The sequence below is a fragment of the Ambystoma mexicanum genome, chromosome 5p (assembly GCF_040938575.1).
Source record: "Ambystoma mexicanum isolate Mex_15411 chromosome 5p, UKY_AmexF1_1, whole genome shotgun sequence".
NCBI classification, from domain to species: Eukaryota; Metazoa; Chordata; class Amphibia; order Caudata; family Ambystomatidae; genus Ambystoma; species Ambystoma mexicanum.
In genome coordinates this window covers 246,757,222-246,777,656 of record NC_090930.1, presented here as the reverse complement: position 1 = coordinate 246,777,656, position 20,435 = coordinate 246,757,222, and the positions used below count along the sequence as shown (strand labels likewise).

At 50.2% G+C, this 20,435-nt stretch overlaps 1 protein-coding gene across 6 annotated transcripts in view; it reads left to right on the top strand.

Moving 5' to 3' along the window:
• STAG2 (STAG2 cohesin complex component) overlaps nucleotides 1-20,435 on the top strand; it is a 2,060,662-nt gene that overhangs the window by 1,343,454 nt on the left and 696,773 nt on the right. The window lies entirely within an intron of this gene.

Below are 20,435 nucleotides of genomic sequence, written 5' to 3'. Positions count from 1 at the left end.
GTGCGGGGATCGTGAAGCCGTCCCTAGAAAGGATGTCGAAGATCAAGCGACTGACGAGCCAACTTCGTCTACAGAGCAGGATGTCAGTGAGAAAATACGCGGCACTCCTAGGCTCCATGGCATCGTGTATCCACCTAGTAGCAAACTGCCGGTTGTTCATGAGGCCTCTACAGGAGTTCCTGTCGGACAGATGGAAGCAGGCCACGGGCCGCTGGTCAGACAAGATAACCTTCGACGACGAAGGAGTTATCGACTCCCTCCAATGGTGGAAAGTCGATCGCAACCTGGACAGGGGGGTTCCGCTGCAAGAACCGGAATTTCAGAACACCATCATTACGGACGCCTCTCTGTCGGGCTGGGGAGCACACATGAACAATCATCAAACCCAAGGCAGGTGGTCGTCGGCCGAATCGCGTCTACATATCAACGTGCTGGAACTAAGAGCGGTGAGATGGGCCCTGAAAGCTTTCCTCCCACATATCAAGGGATCAAAAGTAAGAGTGCTCACAGACAATACAACAGCCATGTTCTACCTGATAAAGCAAGGTGGCACCAGATCCAGGACCCTCTCGAAGGAAGCTCAAAAGATCTGGCATTGGGCTTTGAAAAACCACATCTCCCTGGTGGCGTACCATCTACCGGGAGTGAAGAATGTGCAGGCAGACTCCCTGAGCAGGACGATGTCGCAAATACACGAGTGGGAACTGGACTCCAGTCAGCTACAAGAAATCTTCGAAAGGTGGGGGACCCCATTGATCGATCTCTTCGCAACGGAAGAAAACCGAAAATGTGTCCAGTTCGCGAGCAGATGGCCCCAGAGGGGCTCCCTGGGGGAAGCGTTCTCGTTTCCGTGGACAGGCAAATTCCTCTACTCCTTCCCTCCCTTCCCACTCATACGGAGGACGATCCAGGGGATCCGCAGGTACAATTGCCGAGTCATCCTAGTGGCTCCGCACTGGCCGAGACAACCTTGGTTTTCCGACCTCCTTCACCTGTCATTGGATCGACCGATACCACTCAGGAAAGTGCCGCACCTCCTGTCCAGGGACAAGGGAACTGTATGGCACCACAATCCGGACAGTCTGAACTTAACTGCATGGCTCCTGACTTCTCGGAGTTCGGGAACCTGAATGTTTCGATGGATTGCCGTAAGATTCTGCAGGCGGCTAGAGCCCCTTCTACTAACAAATCATATATAAGCAAATGGAAAAGATTCTGTATGTGGTGTAAAACTCAACACAATATTCACCCTTTGGAAGTAACGCCGGAGCAAATCCTCCCGTATCTTCTTCACCTGGCAAAGAACGGACTATCATCATCGTCCATAAAAGTACACCTGGCGGCTGTTTCAAGGTTTACAAGGAGGAGACAGTCCTCACCGCTATTCAGTGACAGACTAGTGAAGCATTTCATGAGGGGTCTATTTAGAACATTCCCTCCTTCAAAACGGTTCCCACCATCGTGGAGTCTGAATGTGGTGCTAGCTGCCTTAATGAAGCCTCCATTTGAGCCAATGTCCTCGTCACCCCTACAATACCTATCCTGGAAACTAGCGTTCCTAGTCGCCATCACTTCGGCTAGGAGAATGTCGGAATTGCAGGCATTGGTCATAGATCCTCCGTATATGAGGTTCTTTAGGGACAAAGTAATTTTATCAACTAACCCTACGTTCATACCAAAAGTACCATCGGTCTTTCACAAGCACTCGACCCTGGTGCTTCCTACTTTCTTTGCGTCCCCGTCGTCGACGACGGAGAAAGCCCTTCACACGCTAGACGTCAAAAGGGCGCTAAAGTTCTACCTGCAAAGAACGCAAGACATCAGAACCACCAGACAGTTGTTCATCGCCTATGGTCCCTCGGCGAGGGGAAAGGCTATCTCCAAGCAAGGTTTGGCTCGCTGGGTCTCTTCAGCAATAACCCTGTGTCACGCCAAGGCTGGGAGACCCCTACAAGTTCGCCCTAGAGCCCATTCCACGAGAGCAACGGCTTCCTCAGCGGCGCTATGGGCAGGAATTCCTCTGACAGACATCTGCCAGGCGGCGGCATGGTCTGTTCCACACACGTTTACACGCCACTACTGCCTGGAAAAGCAGCATGCGGACGAGGTACAGATGGGGCGGGCAGTGCTGCGCCACCTCTTTCAATAAGGTAAGCCAAATGTTACGATGAAAATGCCGTCGTTCACTTGGCCTAAAACTGTTTTTCTGATTGTATATAGCATAGCATTGTACTGTGAAAATCTGTTTTTGTATCAGTATAATATGGGGTTGCTTACATACATGGTGAAAGTATGTAATATTTGGGGGTGTCTGCACGAATGTAAGTTACATTGCATTCTCACCTCCTTTCTTGATGTTACTGCTTTATAATCTATTCTAAGCATGTGAATCCATGAAAGATCCAATGCTGGAGAAGGGAGTAGTTTCTTACCTGTAACTCCATTTCTCCAGCATTGGTATCTTTCATGGATTCACATGCGCCCACCGGCCTCCCCGGACTGCAATGTGTATGTAGGTATTTAAGCAAGTTTTTCCCCCGTTCTCTTTGGAGGGGCCGAAATCTGAAGGGTCCCGCGGGGGCGGGGCTTATATACCATGGCGTCCTACGGGGCGTGCGTAAGGCGGCCCCGTGGAGGACGTCGACGGGGATAGGTCACACAAGTGTCGGAAGTTTTTCCTATGGGAAATGACTATATATGTGTACCGAGGGTTCCCAGTCTGACGACGGGGAATATTCTAAGCATGTGAATCCATGAAAGATACCAATGCTGGAGAAATGGAGTTACAGGTAAGAAACTACTCCCTTTCCTCATACCAAAGAAAGACTGAGGATTGGGACCCATCTTGGACTTGAGAAACTTGAACAAGTTCCTCAGGAAGGACAAGTTCAAGATGGTTACTCTTTCTCAGATCCTTCAGGCTCTCCAACTTCAAGACTGGTTGGCATTATTGGACCTTCAGGATGCTTACTTTCATGTGCCAATACATATAAAACACAAAGTTCCTGAGGTTCGCGATTGGCAATTCTCATTATCAGTTTCGAGTTCTGCCATTCGGGTTGACCTCCGCCCGAGAGTTTTCACCAAGTTGATGGCGGTAGTGGCAGCGAGTCTCAAAAGAGAGGGGATTCACATCTACCCCTATTTGGACGATGGGATGATCAGGGCACGTTCTCCAGAACAAGCCCAGGATCATCTATCCAAGACTTGCCACTTCCTTCACAAACTAGGGTTGTCTCTGAATTTAAAAAAGTCAAACATGATACCATCACAGAAGCTCCAGTTCATCGGAGCAGTCTTGGATACTTGTTCGGGCAAAGCCTCGCCTCCCGAAGAGAGCTCACCACATTCTGCAGATGGTAATACAATTCCAGAATGCCCAGTGTCTACCGGCCTTCGATTTTCTCAAGTTGCTTGGCCTCATGGCATCCTGCATTTTTCTGGTGCCAGAAGCCAGGTTGAGGATGAGATCCCTTCAGTGGGCCCTCAGTTTTCAGGGGAAATGACAGATCTTTTACAAGTTCCAACCAGGGCAGTACAGGATCTACAATGGTGGGCTTGCAAGGAACATATCCTCAGGGGAGAATCTTTTTGGCAACCATGGCCGGAGATAACAGTAGTAACGGACGCCTCACTCACGGGGTGGGGAGCTCACACCAATGAGTTGACAATAAGCAGTCGTTGGTCTCCATCGGAGTCCAGACTGCACATCGACATATTAGAGCTGAGGGCAATCAGACTAGCACTGAAGGTCTTTCTGCCCTCTGTACGGGGAAAGAATGTCCTGATAATGACAGACAACACAGTGACCATGTAGTACCTCAACAAGAGAGGAGTAGGGTCACTACCACTGTGCAGAGAAGCAATGCAGCTCTGGTTCTGGGAAATACAAGAAGGGATCTCTGTCTGCCATTCACCTAGCAGGAGAGCAAAACACAGCGGCAGCCGCTCTGAGCAGGCAGAGCAGAGTCTCGCACGAGTGGGAACTAGCTCAGGAAGTCCTTCAAGAGTCCTTCGCCCTTTGGGGAACCCTGCAAGTGGATCTGATAGCGACCATTGTCAACAGGAAGTGCGAACTGTACTGCTCAAGGGAATTTCCCCCAAGAGGAGCTCTAGGAGCCGCTTTCGTATGGAGTGGGAGTTTCCTCTACTGTATGAATTCCTTCCAGTCCCTGCTATCCCTCGGGTAATCAGGAGGTTGAGAAAGTTCAGGAAAACCATGATCCTAATTGCCCCGGATTGGGCCAGGAGAACGTGGTACCCGGACCTTCTCGACATGTCCATCTGCCCTCCAATACGTCTTCCAAAAAGAGAAGATCTTCTCTCGCAAGAGGGAGGTCACGTTCTCCATCCAGAGGAAAACATACTCAACCTTCACCCATGGCTTCTGAGAGGTTGAGATACAAGGATTGGGACCTTCCGGATGACGTTATGGATATTTTGCTTTCGGCCAGAAGGCCAGCAACTAAATCTCTGTACAGTTGTCGTTGGAACAAGTTCAGTAACTGGTGCAGGGATAAGACTGTGGACCCTTTTCAATGTAATATTCCTAGAGTATTATCTTTTCTGTTACATTTGGCTTATCTAGGGCTCCAGGTTAGTACGATAAAAGGATACTTTGCAGTGCTATCTATCTTCAAGCGCTCGTCAGAGGAAGAATCTTACTTTAAGATACCTTTTAATAACCCAATTTTTAAAAGGTCTAAATGTATTTCCACCAATACCTTTTCAGGTTCCTGTGTCTGATTTAAACTTGGTACTAAAGTTCCTTACATGTGCTCCTTTTGAGCCTTTACATTCTTGTCCATTAAGGCTTCTTACTCTGAAAACAATACTTCTGGCATTGACATCAGCCCACAGGCTAAGTGAGTTGCAGGCACTTTCTAGTGGTCCTCCTCACAGCATCTTTTATAAAGATAGTTATCCTTAGGGTCAAACCTTTCTTGCCAAAGATCGCCTCAGACTTTCACCTGTCACAAAAAATTCTACTACCTACTTTCTACTACCCTCCTCACACAAGTAAGGAAGCGGAACGATTACATAGATTAGATCCTAGAAGGGCTCTTAGCTTTTATATTTCAAGATTGACAAAAAATACGTTAGTGTGACCAACTGTTTGTAGGATCCACTAGCCGTAAATTAGGACTAGCTGTAACCAAACAAACATTATTAAGATGCATAATCTTAGCCATAACTGAGTGTTATAGGCTGGCTGGGTAAGATCCCCCTGATGGGTTGAGAGCTCATTCAACTAGGGGCATGGCAACTTCAACTGCACTTCAAAGGGGTGTCCCTGTACAAGATATTTGTGCAGCAGCCACATGGTCATCCATGCATACTTTTTATAAAACATTATGCTCTGGACTCAACTACCTCTCAAGGATGTCTGTTTGCTAAATCAGTACTTCATTCGGTACATGACTAAAGAATGTCTGTACTCCCACCTCCAAAAACTGCTTTGGGAGTCTATCTAAGATGAGTAATACGTGGGAGGACACAATCCATTCGAAGAACAAGTTACTTACCAACTGTAACGTTCTTTCAATTGGATGTTCCTCCCACGTATTACTCATCGACCCTCCCAGCCTACCGTGCAGTACAGTTTGTGCTTTGCACTCTAAATTCTTTTAAGGCTTGGGTCAAAAGGGGCACGCCTTTAACTACAATCCATGGGCTCTGATACACAAAAAAAGCAGAACTGAAGCCAACTGTCACGCTCAAGGCATTTATACAGCGGATTGCATTGGTGCTCGACGGATGCCGCCGAAGGACATCGAAGCTGCTGCCTTGAGTGGGGCGCCCTCTGGTAGAGAGAGAAAGAAATTCCGAAGCATCAAAGCTGAAGGTAAGGATATATCTAAGATGAGGAAAACGTGGGCGGAACATCCAATCGAAAGAACGTAACAGTTGGTAAGTAAATTGTTGTTCTCCTCTAAACCAATCACTGCGCTCTAGGTCATTATGCCCCCAGCCAATGACTGCCCTCTCCCTAAGCATGGGTGTAATTTTATGGGGAGTGGGGGGACAGGGGTGTTTGTCCCCCCCCCCAACTTTCATGGCACACCATTTTGTCCCCATTCATTTAGCTGGGGCAACTTTTCTTAAGATGTCATGTCCTCCTCCCACCCCCCCACCCCTACCTTTTCAGCAACGTTACTCCACTGTCCCTAAGCCACTCTTCTGGCAGCCATCTTCAGATTTTTACAGCACTTTCAAGTGTTGGGAGTCCTCGTGTTTTGCTCTTTGAGCTGATCTACTTTGTTTGTGCTTTTTTGTTAAAAAGTTCGATTTTTGTCAAACAGAGCCTGTGTGCTCTTTCTCTACATCGGCCGACAAGTGGGCGCCCGTTTGGTGAATTTGAACGCCCCCCAAGGGCAGAATCGTCGAAATTTCATTCGAAGATTCCAGAAGGACATCGGGCCTACTACGCATTCCGGACCATGTCGCAGGAGATGCTCCCTTGTTAAGCTCTGCTCCAGCTGCGGACTGCGGAACGTGTTTGAGGAGGACAAACGGCTTCAATGCCTCTGTCTCCATCCGGATCACAAGGAAGCGGATTACGAAATCTGCCTTGAGTTCTCCAAGCGAACCGTGAAGGATCGTCACAGCCGGCTGGCAGAGTGGATCAGCGCCAAGGACTCTACCCCGTGCGGAAAGCAGGGTCATGCCTCACCCAGAACTGGCCGGTCCCAAGAGCGGGCTTCTAAGTCCTTTGAGGGCGCTCTATCCGTGGGGGCCCAAGGTCAAGCACTGCGAGTCAGTTTCCGTCTGAGGAACACCACCCCATCCGTGCCCCCTTGTGACTGTCTTTTTTTAATATAATGGTCTACGGGCCGGGCGCGCCCATCCTCACCATCTGTCTCCATCTCCAGCCATTGCTCCAGCTGTTCCTCGAAGAGGAAATCGGCTAACTCTACGGGCCGGGCGCGCCCATCCTCACCGTCTGTCTCCATCTCCAGCCATTGCTCCAGCTATTCCTCGAAGAGGAAATCGGCTAACTCGACGAAGCTGCGAGAAAAGACAAAGGCACAGGAAAAGTTTACCAACCTGCCCCAGAAGGCCCAGTTGTCACTGTTGCCGTCGCCGAGTAAAAAAACACCCTTGCAATCCTGGCCAGATATGACAGGGAGCTGTGGTATAAGATGGCCCCACTGCTTGAGGTCCTACCCAACGACAGGTAGGTAGAAGCACTTTATATCCTCATGTAGGGGGAGGTGGCATCACACCGTGCCATCACGGTGGCCCTGGACATCGCGGACACAGGGATTGTGGCAGATGGGGAACAATGTCAACTTCTGTCGTCAGGGCTGGATGAAAGCCACCAACTTTTGTCAGGAGGTCCAGACGAGGGTTGTGGAAATTCCATTCGACGGAGACAACTTTTTTGAGAAGGCAGTCGAAGAGTCCTTGCAGTCCATTAAGACTGACCCCGAGACGGCCCGTGTCTCTGGCACTCTTCAACATCGCCCGTCCTTTCGTGCCCCTGGTGTTAAATCTGACAGATCATCGAATGTGTTGCGTCAGAGGGTCCTCTTCATACCATCAACCTGCCCGATCCATGACGCAGGAAGCCTACATAGGCCGTTCTAAGGCTTTCGGTGGAGGTTGCAGACGTCGCACCCAATGCGGCACGCAGGCCCCGAAGCCAGATTGAACCGGCCAGGATGTCGGGCCCCCACTCATGCACCCTTGTGGGAGGCCGGCTGGTGGACTTCGTCAGCGAGTGGGAGAAGATCTCGACTGACCGATGGGTGCTGGACGCTCTCGCCCACACACCCCCCTTAGAGTTACGGTAGAAGTGTCCGTGGATACCTCTGGTAGCCCGGCAGGAGCAGGACATCACTCCGCTACTGTAGGAAGTACGGCCCATGATAAGAAAAGGGGCGATGGAGCTGGTTCCAAAGCGACTCTGGGGCTCCGAAGTCTACTCCAGATACTTTTTGGTAAAGAATACTGGGGGCTGGAGGCCCATTCTAGACTTGCAGCGTCTCAACAAATTCCTCAAGTCCCTGAAATTCAGGATTGTCACGTTCCAGTACGTACTCGGCCAACTGGAGGAAGGAGACTTCTTGAAGTCACTGGATCTGGAGGATGCATACTTCCACCTCCCCATTCACGAAAAGCATTGCAAGTTCCTGCACTTCATGGTACAAGGAATGCACTATCAATTCAAGGCCATCCTCTTCAGATTGAAGTAGGCGCCCAGGTTATTTATGAAGTGCCTGGCACCAGTGGCGGCCCATCTGCGTCTACAAGGGATACATCTTTACCTGTACCTTGACGACTGGCTCATCCGGGCCAAGTCAAGGGAAATGGCCATCGAACACACAGAGAGGACCGTTGGGCTACTGACGGATCTGGGGTTCTCCGTCAACTATCCAAAGTCCTGATTGATACCATTGCAGAACACGCTGTTCCATGGGGGCCAGGCTGACCACGGTCTCCTGCCTGGGGGCCCCTCTCGGGAGAAGATAGCAGCCATGTTGGGCAAAGTGCAACAACTGTTGGCACTGAAGACCGTCACGGTGTGGACCATCAAGTCGCTGTTCGGCATGATGTTGTCATGCATTTACCTGATCCAGCTCTGCAGGTTGCGGATGTGACCCCTTCAGGAATTCCTAGACGCTTGGTGGATCCAGATGTCTGGAAGCTTTGCAGACAAGATTGCTCTCGACAAGGAGTACCGTTGAGCGATAAGGTGGTGGGTGTGTGCTCCAACATCGCCGACGGCATGGATTTCCAGAGCCCCCCATACACGGTCCCCATGGACGCTTTCCTGTAGGGCTGGGAAGCCCACACCGGACATCTCCATGCCAGAGGCCTGTGGCTACTGGAGGAAGGAGAGGCATCTACACATCAATGTCCAAGAGATGCAGGCAGTGTTCTGGGTGTCATGATGACCTTTCCCCCTGGCCCTCACTGGCAAGTCGGCCTTCCAGTTAGGGCCAGGTCAAAGGCCTTAAAGCCTCATCCAAGACTCTCTTGGAGTCAGTCCTGGCGCCTTTGGCTCATAACCACCATGAAGACCAACATTAGAATGGGACTATTTACTTGGGATTATTTAACTCGGGGGTGTGGGGAGGGGGTTCAGCCAACGTGGAGGCACACACATAGCTCAGTTACAAGGAACTGAGCAATGCGTCTTGTCTTTTGGGTGTGGCAGGCCTGGAACTATTTTACCTGGACTACTTTACCTGAGACCATTTAAACCGCACCCAAACAGCAGAACACGCTTTGCGTTATTCTGCTGTGGGCAGCGTAACGCTCACTGTGTCGAGTTCTTTGATGCCAGTTTACCTGAAACCAATGACCTGCAGAGAGAGAAGGAACACTAAAAAATTTACCTGGAACAGTATCCTGTCTTCAATCCATCGCTGACTTCAGTTCCACTCACCTGAAGGTACGAACTCCATCATCCGGCACCGCATGCATCCTCGAATACATAACCTGGAAAGAGGAGAAAGAAAGACCGCATTAGTAAGCGTTTACTCACGTTTCCCCCCGAATTAAGAAAGCCACACAATTCTTACCTGGTTAGTCATCTCCTGGTCAGTATCATTGCTGAAACATTACTGCGCTCGGCGAGGAACATCACAACCTGCAAGGAGAGAAAAGAAGCAGGTTAGCAATATGAAAGGCAAAACAGCTCTGCGCATCGCGCATTACTCACCGGACAGCATCGCACACACCGCGCTTTCGCCTACCAGCCCATGCTCATCTTCAAACTGCATGACAACACCAAAATACCTTTCCATACCTAAAAGGAAAGAAGCAAGACATTATTATTCGAACTAAGAGGAACATAAGAACTGCATATAAAGACTGTAAAACAGCAAACCTACGGAGTCGCCGGAGGCCTGGATTCCCACAGGGGGGCTTGCACCAGTGAAGTAACTTGGTCGCTGCTCACCCCCCCACATCTATGCTACCCTGCCACGAGGAGCAGGACGGAGAATCCACGTTTTACAATATTGAGGTGAGGAGAGGGCCGTGGATACCAGGTGAGCCTAACACTGGGCCCTCATATTGTTCCTTCCGTCCCTCAAGGGCAAGGTGGTGAGGGTCTTCACAGACAAAACCACCATTATGTTTTACATGAGGAAGCAGGGGGGCACCAGGTCCCCAGCACTCTCCAGAGAGGCGCAGGACTTGTGGCACTGGGCCGTCACACAAGAAATGTTCCTCATACCTTTCCACCTGGGGGGGAATCAAACACTGTCGCCGACTCCCTCAGCAGGGAGCTGCACTCTTGCCACGAGTGGGAGCTTCGGCAGGATCAAGTGGACAACCTTTTCCTCAAGTGGGGCAGTCCCCAGATCGATCTGTTTGCAATGGCGATGAACACCATGTGCCGGAGTTTCGCCAGCAGGTTTACCCAGCCAGGGAGCATGAGGGACGCATTCTCCTTCCCATAGGACGGCGTGTTCCTGTACGCCTTCCCTCAGTTGCCGCTGCTACTACGAGTCATCAGTCTACTCAGCCGATGCCAGTGCAGGATGATCCTCATCGCGCCAGCGTGGCCGAGGCAAATCTGTTACCCGGACTTTCTCAGCATGTCTGTGTCCCCTCCAGTAGAGCTACCAGTGGTCATGGATCTTCTGTCATGATCTCTGCTTCCAAAAGGTCAGGGTTTTCCCAACTCCCTTGGAAGCAGATCCATAACCCAGGTTCCGAGTGCCAACCAGTCCAAATTGGGACCTTGTGGACCCAGTCCTGGCGCCAGTGGCACCAGGCTCATAAATATGCCCAGTCCCAGCGCTGGAAGCGCCGGGCTCATAATGCTTGGGTGGACTTACCTGCAGCAGACCATGCTGCTTGCTTGCCTGCCAGTTGAGCCTCTGATCCTCTTCTGTTTGGAACTACTTTTCCTGTTGGGTGGGGCAGGAGCCACTCCCTAGATTCAGAACACTGGAACTCTTCTGGAAAGCAGGAACTCTTTTCTTAACTAGGCGTGGCTGTGGAAGGAGACACCTAAGCACTACTGGAGGCTATTTAAACCACACCCGATGGATGAATCTTGCTTTGCGTTATTCTGCATCCTCTGCAGCAGAACGCTCATCGTGTCTTCTGCATCTGATCCTGGGCCTAAGGAAAAAGGCTTACCATCCTGAATCCAGTCTTCAGCAACACCTATAAAGACAAGAAAGAACAGGTTAGCATTACGGTCTTCAGTGACAGCTCTTCACTAACCTGGTCCATCGGCTGTCACCAACGCCTCGCACTGCATTCTGGCATCTGAAAGACAAAAGCTTACCAACTCTTTGCGCGCTCCGGAGGCCTTCGGCGCTGCATCCCGCATCTGAAAGACAAAACAAGGTGCGTTTAAAGACATTGGGGAACTTTAATACTCACGTGCCATTACTCCTTTCCACATCTAACCCAGTGGGTATTCCGGCACCCTGCAGCCGCTCCGAACTTGTACCTGCAAAATAAAAAGACAGTTAGAGCGCATCGTGAAGCAGGCAACACGCGCTTACTTACGTGCTTCCACGCGCTTCTATTCATCACACGGGCTCCATCTTCAACTCACTTCAGCCCGTCATCCGCCATCGCCGGAACCCTGCAAAACAAGAAACATCATTACTAAAGACTTTAAAGACATTAGAATTACTCGAAACTTACCGTTCGTGCAGTAAACGACGGACAGCAGTCCTCTAAAGTCAAGAGGCCTGCTCCCCTTATCCAGTGAAGAAACTGGTTACAGCACCCTGCCCCGAGGCAGATGGAGAGCACGGCGCTCACTTACCTAAGGTGAGAGCGTTAACCTTTGGGGTTCTACAGGAGAAGAGAAAGGGAAGAAGAGAGAGACATTCAATAACCCAGTTCCTTAATCCCATATTTTCTATCTGCAGACATCTTACCCTTCGAGTCAGACATACAGTGCACAGAGGTCCAGCCCAAAGAGCCAGCCGTGTGTTACACATCACCTTTGAAGATACGGTATACGCCCAGTCAAGACCGGCGCCTCTACGGGAATCAGGTGAGTGTTACATCTTCACGCCAGGGAGCACGGCGCAATCCTGCACCACAAACCAGGATCGCTGAACCTGGAGGCCTGGCTCCTGCAGCATCAGAGTTCGGTGGTTACGAGCTGCCGGTGCACTGCAGTGAGGTCCTCGCCAAGGCCAGGGCGGTGTCGATGCTGAAGTGCTACGGACACAAATGTAAGCGTTTCGTGACTTGGTGCCGGTCACAGAAGATTAACCCTCTGACCCTCTTTCGCTCCACCAGCAAGTTGGTTTCCACCTCGGCTCTGCAGTGTGGAGTCTTTGTACTGGATAATTAATTTACCAAGCGGCTACTTGGGCTTCTTTGCACTGTTCGCTAAGCATTACTGCTTGGATTCCATGTCCGATGAGGACTCTTGTTTTGGCAGATCTGTACTTCATATAATCAATATATTTCACCAGAAAAAAAAATCTTCTTCCCCTTTAAATTTAGAGACGCACAAGGGCGCAGTCGCGGGAGCATGCGCTCACCTGACTTCACCCACCAGCGCCACTCCTCAGTCCTTGGTTCTGCGTCGCCTCCCCGGCGCATGTCGACTTCAGCGGGCTTCAGCAGGTGTCCATCCTGCAAGGGGCTCTTCCCTTCATTCGACCCCCATGCCATTTGCCTCCGCTGCCTTGGCCCTGGCTGGGAAGGTTGTTCTGCGTGTGACACACTGACTCCAAGGGCACTGAAGAACAGGCCAGCTAGGTGGAGGGAGCTTGTCCAGAAGTCATCTCTGGAGGACCTAAAGGACTTCGTCAAACATCGCTTGAGGCCAAAGGAAAGGCCTCTATTCACCATCGCACCCTGTAAAGGCGATTCCTTCCCAGGGAAGCGCATAACCGGGAGGAACCTGTTGGGTTCTAGCACCAGCACATGTACCGAGGCTAGTCCTGCTACCGGCCTTGCGGCCGAGGGGTCTCCTGATCCTTCCGGGTTCAGTGCTGAGAGACTGCAACGTTCTTTTACAGGGGTTACTCCCGAGGGGCAACACCCTAGTACTGGCATCATGCCCGAGAGGGCAATACGCCTTCCAGGTCACAGCCTGGAGTGCGGTATAGGCTTTTGTTCCAACACAAAGCGTCTTGTACGGGGCTAGTTCCAGCGAGCCAGACACCACGATTTCGCCACGTGGCACCCAGCTTGACAAAATAGCTGCTGCGCCAGACAAGATGGCCGCTCGTCCGATACCCAATCTTGCGGAGCTGGTGGAGGAAAGAGTCACAAGGTGGAACTTGTATCAACCAGGTGCTTGGCGTACAGTTCATCCATCAGCAGTGCAGGGCAGGTTTCCCCTGCACCCCAGGCAGTGTGTCCCGGCCCCAGCTGCCACTCGTCAATATCACCTGCCACCTCTACAGCCTCCGAAGACAGGTTCTTCGAAAGGTTCCTGGGGCTGATGCGAACTCCCCTGATGGGGTCCATCCTCTGTGCTGCCATAAGGGACATGCTCCCCCAGGTCACCCCACCGGCAGCCATGGTCATTCCTCCTGTGGCTCTGGCGCCACAGGCCCCAGCACAGACGCTGCTGCCCCAGCCACCTCCTCAGATTCCGGCTGCCCTGCCTCCCACAGTACAGGCGGTTCCACAACAGCTTCCGCAGCAGCCACCGGCTCCGTTCTCCACACCGCAGCCCATGGCGCCCAGCACTGCTCCACCAGCTCTGGGCACCCTGGTGGACACTGACTAGGATGAGGTCCCTGACACGCCATCTTCAGCCAGGGCCTTCCACGAACGCCTTGCAGGTTTGGCAGAGTATGGGCCTTCCTCAGCCCGAGGTAGAGCAGCCTGGGGAGGGGGTGAGGGGGTCTTGGCTGAAGTCCTCACCCTAAGACCCCCTTCCAAAACGGCGATCCCGATGCAGATAGTAGTTTTGAGTGATTGTGTATAGGCACTATACAAATAAACAATGTTTCAAAGCGCTTCAAGGAGGGAGGGAACAATGGAGAATACAGTTACATTCTTACAGGTCCTTGAAGCAAATCAGAATGTGAAAACTAACTAGCATATCAGATAGTACAAGTACATGGAACAATAAGGGAGAGGAGAGGAAGGGAGAGAAAGAAAGGAGACGATACTACCAGTAACATTACTATGCCCGACTACAATTGTTGCAGTGCATGAATGACAAGAGGAGGGGAGGTGTGGGGGAGAGGAGAGAAAGGGATGAGGAGAGGAACAAAACAAATGACTATCTTAAAGGAACGACTGTTCAAGGTAGTGCTGGCCAGGAAGTAGGAGGGGGAAGACGAGGAGCGAAGGGGAGGGGACAGACGAGCCGTTATCAGAGGTCAAGGGACAAATGAATGATAAGTGCTAAGATATAATTGCAGAGTTGCAGGGGGGCAGGGCAGGGTGGCTGCAAAAGGCAGGCAGCTACTATTATTATGCCTGGTGGCAATTGAGGCAGTGCCGAGCTATCACAGGACAAGATGGGCAAGGAAGGAAGGAAGGAAGGAAGGAGGGAAGGGCAGGCAGCTACAAAGACAGGCGGCTACGATTACTATGTCTGACAATTGGGGTAGTGCCGGAATTTGACAGGAGGGAAAGGAATGGAAGGTAGGGGGAGGAGAGTAAGGGGGGTGGGGCAGGGCGCTAAAGGCAAGCATGTGGTGAGTGGGGGGGGAAAGATCCCCAGGGGGGGCAAAGAACACTCTCAGGGGGCAGGGGTGGGAGGGGACTTGGAGGGGGCAGTGGGGGTCACACAGACCTACTCGGGGCAGCGGAGGGCAACACAAACAAACTTGGGGGCAGCAGGGGGCACACAGACTGACTCTGTGGGCAAGGGGGGGGGGGCAGAGGAGGGCACACAGACCGACTTGGGGGCAAGGACAAGATTTGTGCCTTAAATGTGCTTTGCACCAAATTCCTCATGGAAAACTATGCCACGCTACATTGCTTGATGGGAGTGCCACCTGCTGAAGCTCTAATTCAGAGGTGTCCCTGCAGCCTGACACCTGAGAGTGGTGATTGAAGCCCAGGAGTGATTGATGACAAAGCTGACCAGGAGCGATCCAGAGCAGATGAGAGAACGTACGAAGGAGACTACCTGAGTACCGGCTAGCAATTGGTGATGCTATATTGGTGAAGTGAAGGAATGCCATGTGAAAGTTGGCTTTGACTTATGAACCCAGCCCTCTGCATGTGGTTGATGTGAATGGGTCAATGGTGACAGCATCTAGTGGGAACACCACTGTGACAAGGAACACGTCATTTTTCAATACATTTTCTGTGGGGGGAAGAGAACCCTATGGAACTCACTGGCAGGTGTGCCACCAGACGATGAAAGGAGCAACAGAGATGAAGATCTGAATGATGACACGGAAACTGTTGAGGAGCTGGTCTTGAGTCGTGCAGAGGTCATGGGTAGTGCTTGTGGTAGACAAGATGCCACAAAGGTACCCAGTGTGGGAGTTACGATGACGCCCTGCATACCTAAAAGACAATGGGTCTCATTAGAAGTATGGCAGAGCGGGAAAATTGTCGGTAAAGGAATTACTGCCAATATTCCTGTTCTGCCATGCTAAGAGTATGGCCCTGGAGTGGAGGATTTATCTCCAGCATAACGCTGGAGGTAAATCCTCCGATTCGCTGCTGAAAAAAATTAAATATTCAGTGGAATTACCGCAGCAGAATTACTGCTACGGTAATTACACCAAAAAAAAGCCAGAGTCCTATGGACTAATACATTGGGATTTACACCACCGCCACTTGTATTCCGGCAGTAATTCCACCAGACCAAGTGGCGGTAACGGTAATTCAGTTGGGCTGTATTCTGGTGGATTTACTGCGAGTATACCGCCCAACTCGTAATGAGGCCCTATGTGTTGGATGGGTGACAGTGTCCGGGTAACAACTAGATTGCACCTGCTGTTATGGTCCTGTCTGTTAACCCAGTTATCTCCTGTTCTATTTGTTTTTCTAAAAAAGGAAGAATGTGGTGGAGTCACCTTTTAAGAGTCAACGTCATGACGGTACCATAATAAAAAGGTACTCATGCCAGCACGTGCAGCAGACTTCTGAACACAAGAAACTGTGTCCCATTACTTATGTGCTTGGGCCCCCTGTGAAGGTGCTTAAGAACATGACCATGCTCCCAAACAATGAAATTGAGATCTGTGCTGTAAGAAGGATCTCATGAAGGAATGCCATGATCCAGGGGTAAATCGGTCACCACACAAGGGAAGTGCGATTGGATTTATTTATTTTTTGTTAAAAAGGTCCATCTCGCGCAGGCTACTTTGATCAACAAGGACGTATCAACTACATCATTTGGAGCACTCCTGTGGTCTCCCAGTTGCAGAAGAAAACTGCCCTGGCCAAGAAGGGGTGGCTCAAGCTGCCCTCTGCCCAACCTGACAATTGATGCCTAGACGCCAAATACAGGCAGATGGAGGGGGGCACACTCTTGCTTTCGGCGCATCCTCAACCGCACTCTTCCGTGATTGCTGCGGCGTCCTCTATTCCACGGCTCGACCACCTCGTCCTCGACCCTGCTAGGCAAGGAGGAGAAGATCTTGCAGGCGTATGGGGGAAAAGCTGTACTCCAACGCCTCCTTGCACCTGCTTCTGGCCAACGCAGATGCCATGCTGGCTGCCACTAACCAAAGGCTTTGGCGGGAAATTGCTGACTTCCTCCGGGACAGAGCGCATCAAGGCAGGACTAGGAGAATCCAAGCTGGTAGCACAGGACATAATGGAGTCACAGTGGCCCATATCGATACCTCTGCCCGCGCCATCTGCATTGCCATAAACATGAGAAGGATGACCTGGCTCCGGGCTAAGAAGTTTAATCCCGATGTCCAGGAACGCATATTGGACCTTCCCTTCAAGGGTAGTGACCTCTTCCACTCCACCACAGATGAGGAATTAGATAAAAAGAACAGCTCGCAAACCGCTAAGTCTTTATTCTTAAGAAGGCCATGCCCAAGGTCTACACCCAGTTGCAGCAACTCTCTGACGGGGCGGGCGTTTTGTCAGGTTCCGAGGCTTCCAAGAACAGGGGTCCAGACAACCTGACTGTTCTCAGTCAGCATCGGAGGAAACAAAGGGGGGCGGGCATGCATTTTTTCCAACCCCCCCTCCTCCACAACAGCCTTAGAGGGAAAGAAGGCATGACATGCCCCTTCGGGTCCATGTGTCTCCAGTGGGGGGAGGCAGGCTTTCCTTTCACATGCAATTTTGGTGCCAGAATCTTTCAGACCTCTGGATCCTCTCCGTAGTCTCCATGGGGTACCGCCTACCGGTACCTTTCTCTCCTCCCTCCTCTCCCACAGTCTGCGTTTCAACCACTCCGCCTGAGAGCTCCTGGTTCATCGTGAGAGCAGACCCTTTGGTTGACCAGCCATCCAGCAGCTTTGTGCTCCCCTGAGCTACCCAGTGCCCTTGAGTCCGGTTCTTCTTTCCATTCGCCACAGACCTATAGGCTGAAATATTCACACATTGACAGTTTGAATGCTTGTGTTTGACTCAGGTTTTCCCGGGTCCCCTTCATAGACAGCGGGAGCCCCGCCAGGGCAATTCATATGCCCATGATGGCCTTTCCCGCAAGCTTGACACCTCGCAGAAGACCCTCGTTCAGAGTCATATCCTTGGGCCCAGATGAAGGCAGCCTTCGCTGCCTGCCAAAACGTCCTTGGACCAGCATCTGCTGGGGAGAATTCTCACAAACGTGCTAATTCCCGTCACCTTAGAGACCCCCCAGCAACTTAGCTGGATTTTGAGGACTTGTTATTTTTACCTGGAAAGAGTGAGCCTTTTTTCCCCACTTTTTCATGTATTTTGATGTGTGTTTTACTCTTGTGTTTTTTGATTATGGAGTTTTAAGGTAACTCCTTAGGCATCTTTTCATGTGTTACACAACACCCTCAGTGCAGTGACACAGCAATGTCGTTTTAGACTTCCCAAAGGTTTAAATACCATCTCTGGCATAAACTACTCTTTCCCAGAGAATGTAAGGTTACATTGACTTTACTAGTCTTTTCAAATTCCTAGTCCCAGCACACATAATCTTCCTAATGAGTGCTGGAGGGGTTACCTAGTATCCCCTGTGTCTAGAAACTCGTGTAGCTCTTAAATGCTACCCTTTCCTATCGAAATGGCTGTGCAGTGGTTTTACAACCAACTACCATGATTTTTCCCGACCGCGAACACCGGTAGCGAAAAATCACCGGAGCCATGTTTTTCAAGATGGTGCCTTAAACACCAGTCCCGGTCTTCTTTTTTCGCCATTTCCTTTTGGAGTTTCTCTGCGCGCCAAACTAGGTTTGGCCCCTTTGTTTCTGTGCCTTTGGCGGTCTCCAGGACTGAAGGCCGCCTCTGGCGTCTGGGGTGGGCAGGAAGCGAGGGAGGTGCCCGAAACCCCCCTGTGCTTAGTCTCCTAAGAGACCCAAATGTATTCTGGCGTGATTGGCTGGATGACTGTCCAGCAAGGACAGCCACCCTGCTGGGTGAGTGGAAGCTAGGCTGTAATGAATGGGAGAAAACATTTTAAAAGGCGAGTCTCTTGGACTGGCAAGCAGTATCGACCATTGGAACGTAAGAACCGAAGACGATCTGGAAGAGGACGGCTGCTGCAACTCCTGGACCGGTGCTTTGCCCTGCTGTAGGCCCGAATCGCCAAGCTCATCTCGACAGAGAAGCCCCTTCAAGGACGACTTCTTCCTTTGAGTTGGTGGGACCAATCAACTCGTAAGCCACCTGGATATCATTCTCGGAGCTGGTTAGGAGTAACCAGGGGAAGGACACCAGCTTATTTGCTTGAAGACAGCGACTCGAACCAAAGATCTTCCATTTTGCCATCTTGTTTGCCCCGTCCATTGCAGGAGTCCCCCGACATCTGCCCTCTTGTCCCCACGACTGAGGCTCAGGAACAGCGAGATCTGCAGGAACTGCCAGGAACAAACATCTTCAGCTGCATCTTTTTCTTCATACTAAGGTACTGTGCCAAGCCGATTGAGAGAACTTGCCTCTCGCGACGATAGTTTGTGAAACTTTCCCAACTTACAGGCCTAATTTGCTTGTGACCCAACAGGATTCTTTTTCGTACAAACTACTTCTGAGAACATTGGCAACGACTTTACCGTTTACTAGGAGAACTGCTCTTTCCTATCCACCTGGATATCATTCTCGGAGCTGGTTAGGAGTAACGCATTACTTTGGCCTAGGCCTATTGAACTGAATAGTCCTAGTGAACTGAAACTATTTGCACTGCCTAAGAAAGTATTTGTGATATATTCTATTAACTTGTGCCTTTTGACTCCCATTTAAAGTAACTGGAATTCCATTTTGCCCCTATTTCAGAGGAGCCTAATTTGCTCAAACTTATTGGTTTGGTATTGAAATGTATTTATGTATATTAACTTGCCCCCTTCTAGTGAATGCTTTCTAAATGATTGTGTAATAAATTAATACATGTTTTACCAATAAACCTTGAGTGCAAGTGTCTACTTGAACCTCTGTGATTGTAAGACCTCTGTGTAACATCCTTGTACTGCTCACATTCCCTCTTGAGATAAACCTGGTAGCTCAGCTCGCTACCTCAAACTGTGTTGTACAAACTTGTAACAAAGGTTGGTTTTTGCTTACACCTGTAGTTCTAATTGTATGTGGTGGTCCCAGAGGGTACTGCATGCAATTCTGCCTAACAGTATCAGCCCTGCAGTCCATTCTACACCATCTGCAAATTTTGTTTCGAAGTTGACCTTGGATTGGTCCTTACACACCCACTACGACCATATACTGGTCACCTCTACATCCAGAACACATTCCTGACTACATTAGGCTGTAGTTGTGTGGGGTGTTGATTTTATTACAATTACAAGATGCGTATGTATTTTTGTGTTAATATTTTGAGAGTGCACGCTACATTATCTGTGTATTTTTTCTGCTGATATGCTTTATTAATGATTGCAAAAACCATGTTTGTTTAGAAGTGTTTCACAAACACAGTTAATAAATTACGGCTACTAAGTCAACTGTTTTTTATCTCAACATGGGTCCTTGGTCTGTGCCATTCATTTAATATGGCACATCTTTGTCAATTGATTTGAATACCCAGGGCTGAGACAGGGTTCCTTTCCTTCTTTCTTTTTGCGGCCAATTTGGCTAGTGCCTCCCTTCTTTGAAATAATTCACAATGAAATTACAAGTGTGCTTTAAATTTGTATGGGAAGACCAGACCCTGTTTGTTCACAAGTAACTCAGGGTCGACCTGGTGGCCATGTAAAGATTGTTTAGTTCCAGTTGGCACTTGGGGATATTTCTAAAATGAGGGTTTATGTCAGTAATTTGTTTCTCAGTGTTTTGACCCCCCTCCCCCTTTCTGGCAGTACAATAAATTACCTGTTGCTTCATTAAACTTCACAACTCTAGTATGCTGTTCCATTGTTTTCTTCTCCTTTGATGTGAAATTTTACAAAGGGTACATTTCTTTTTACAGTTCG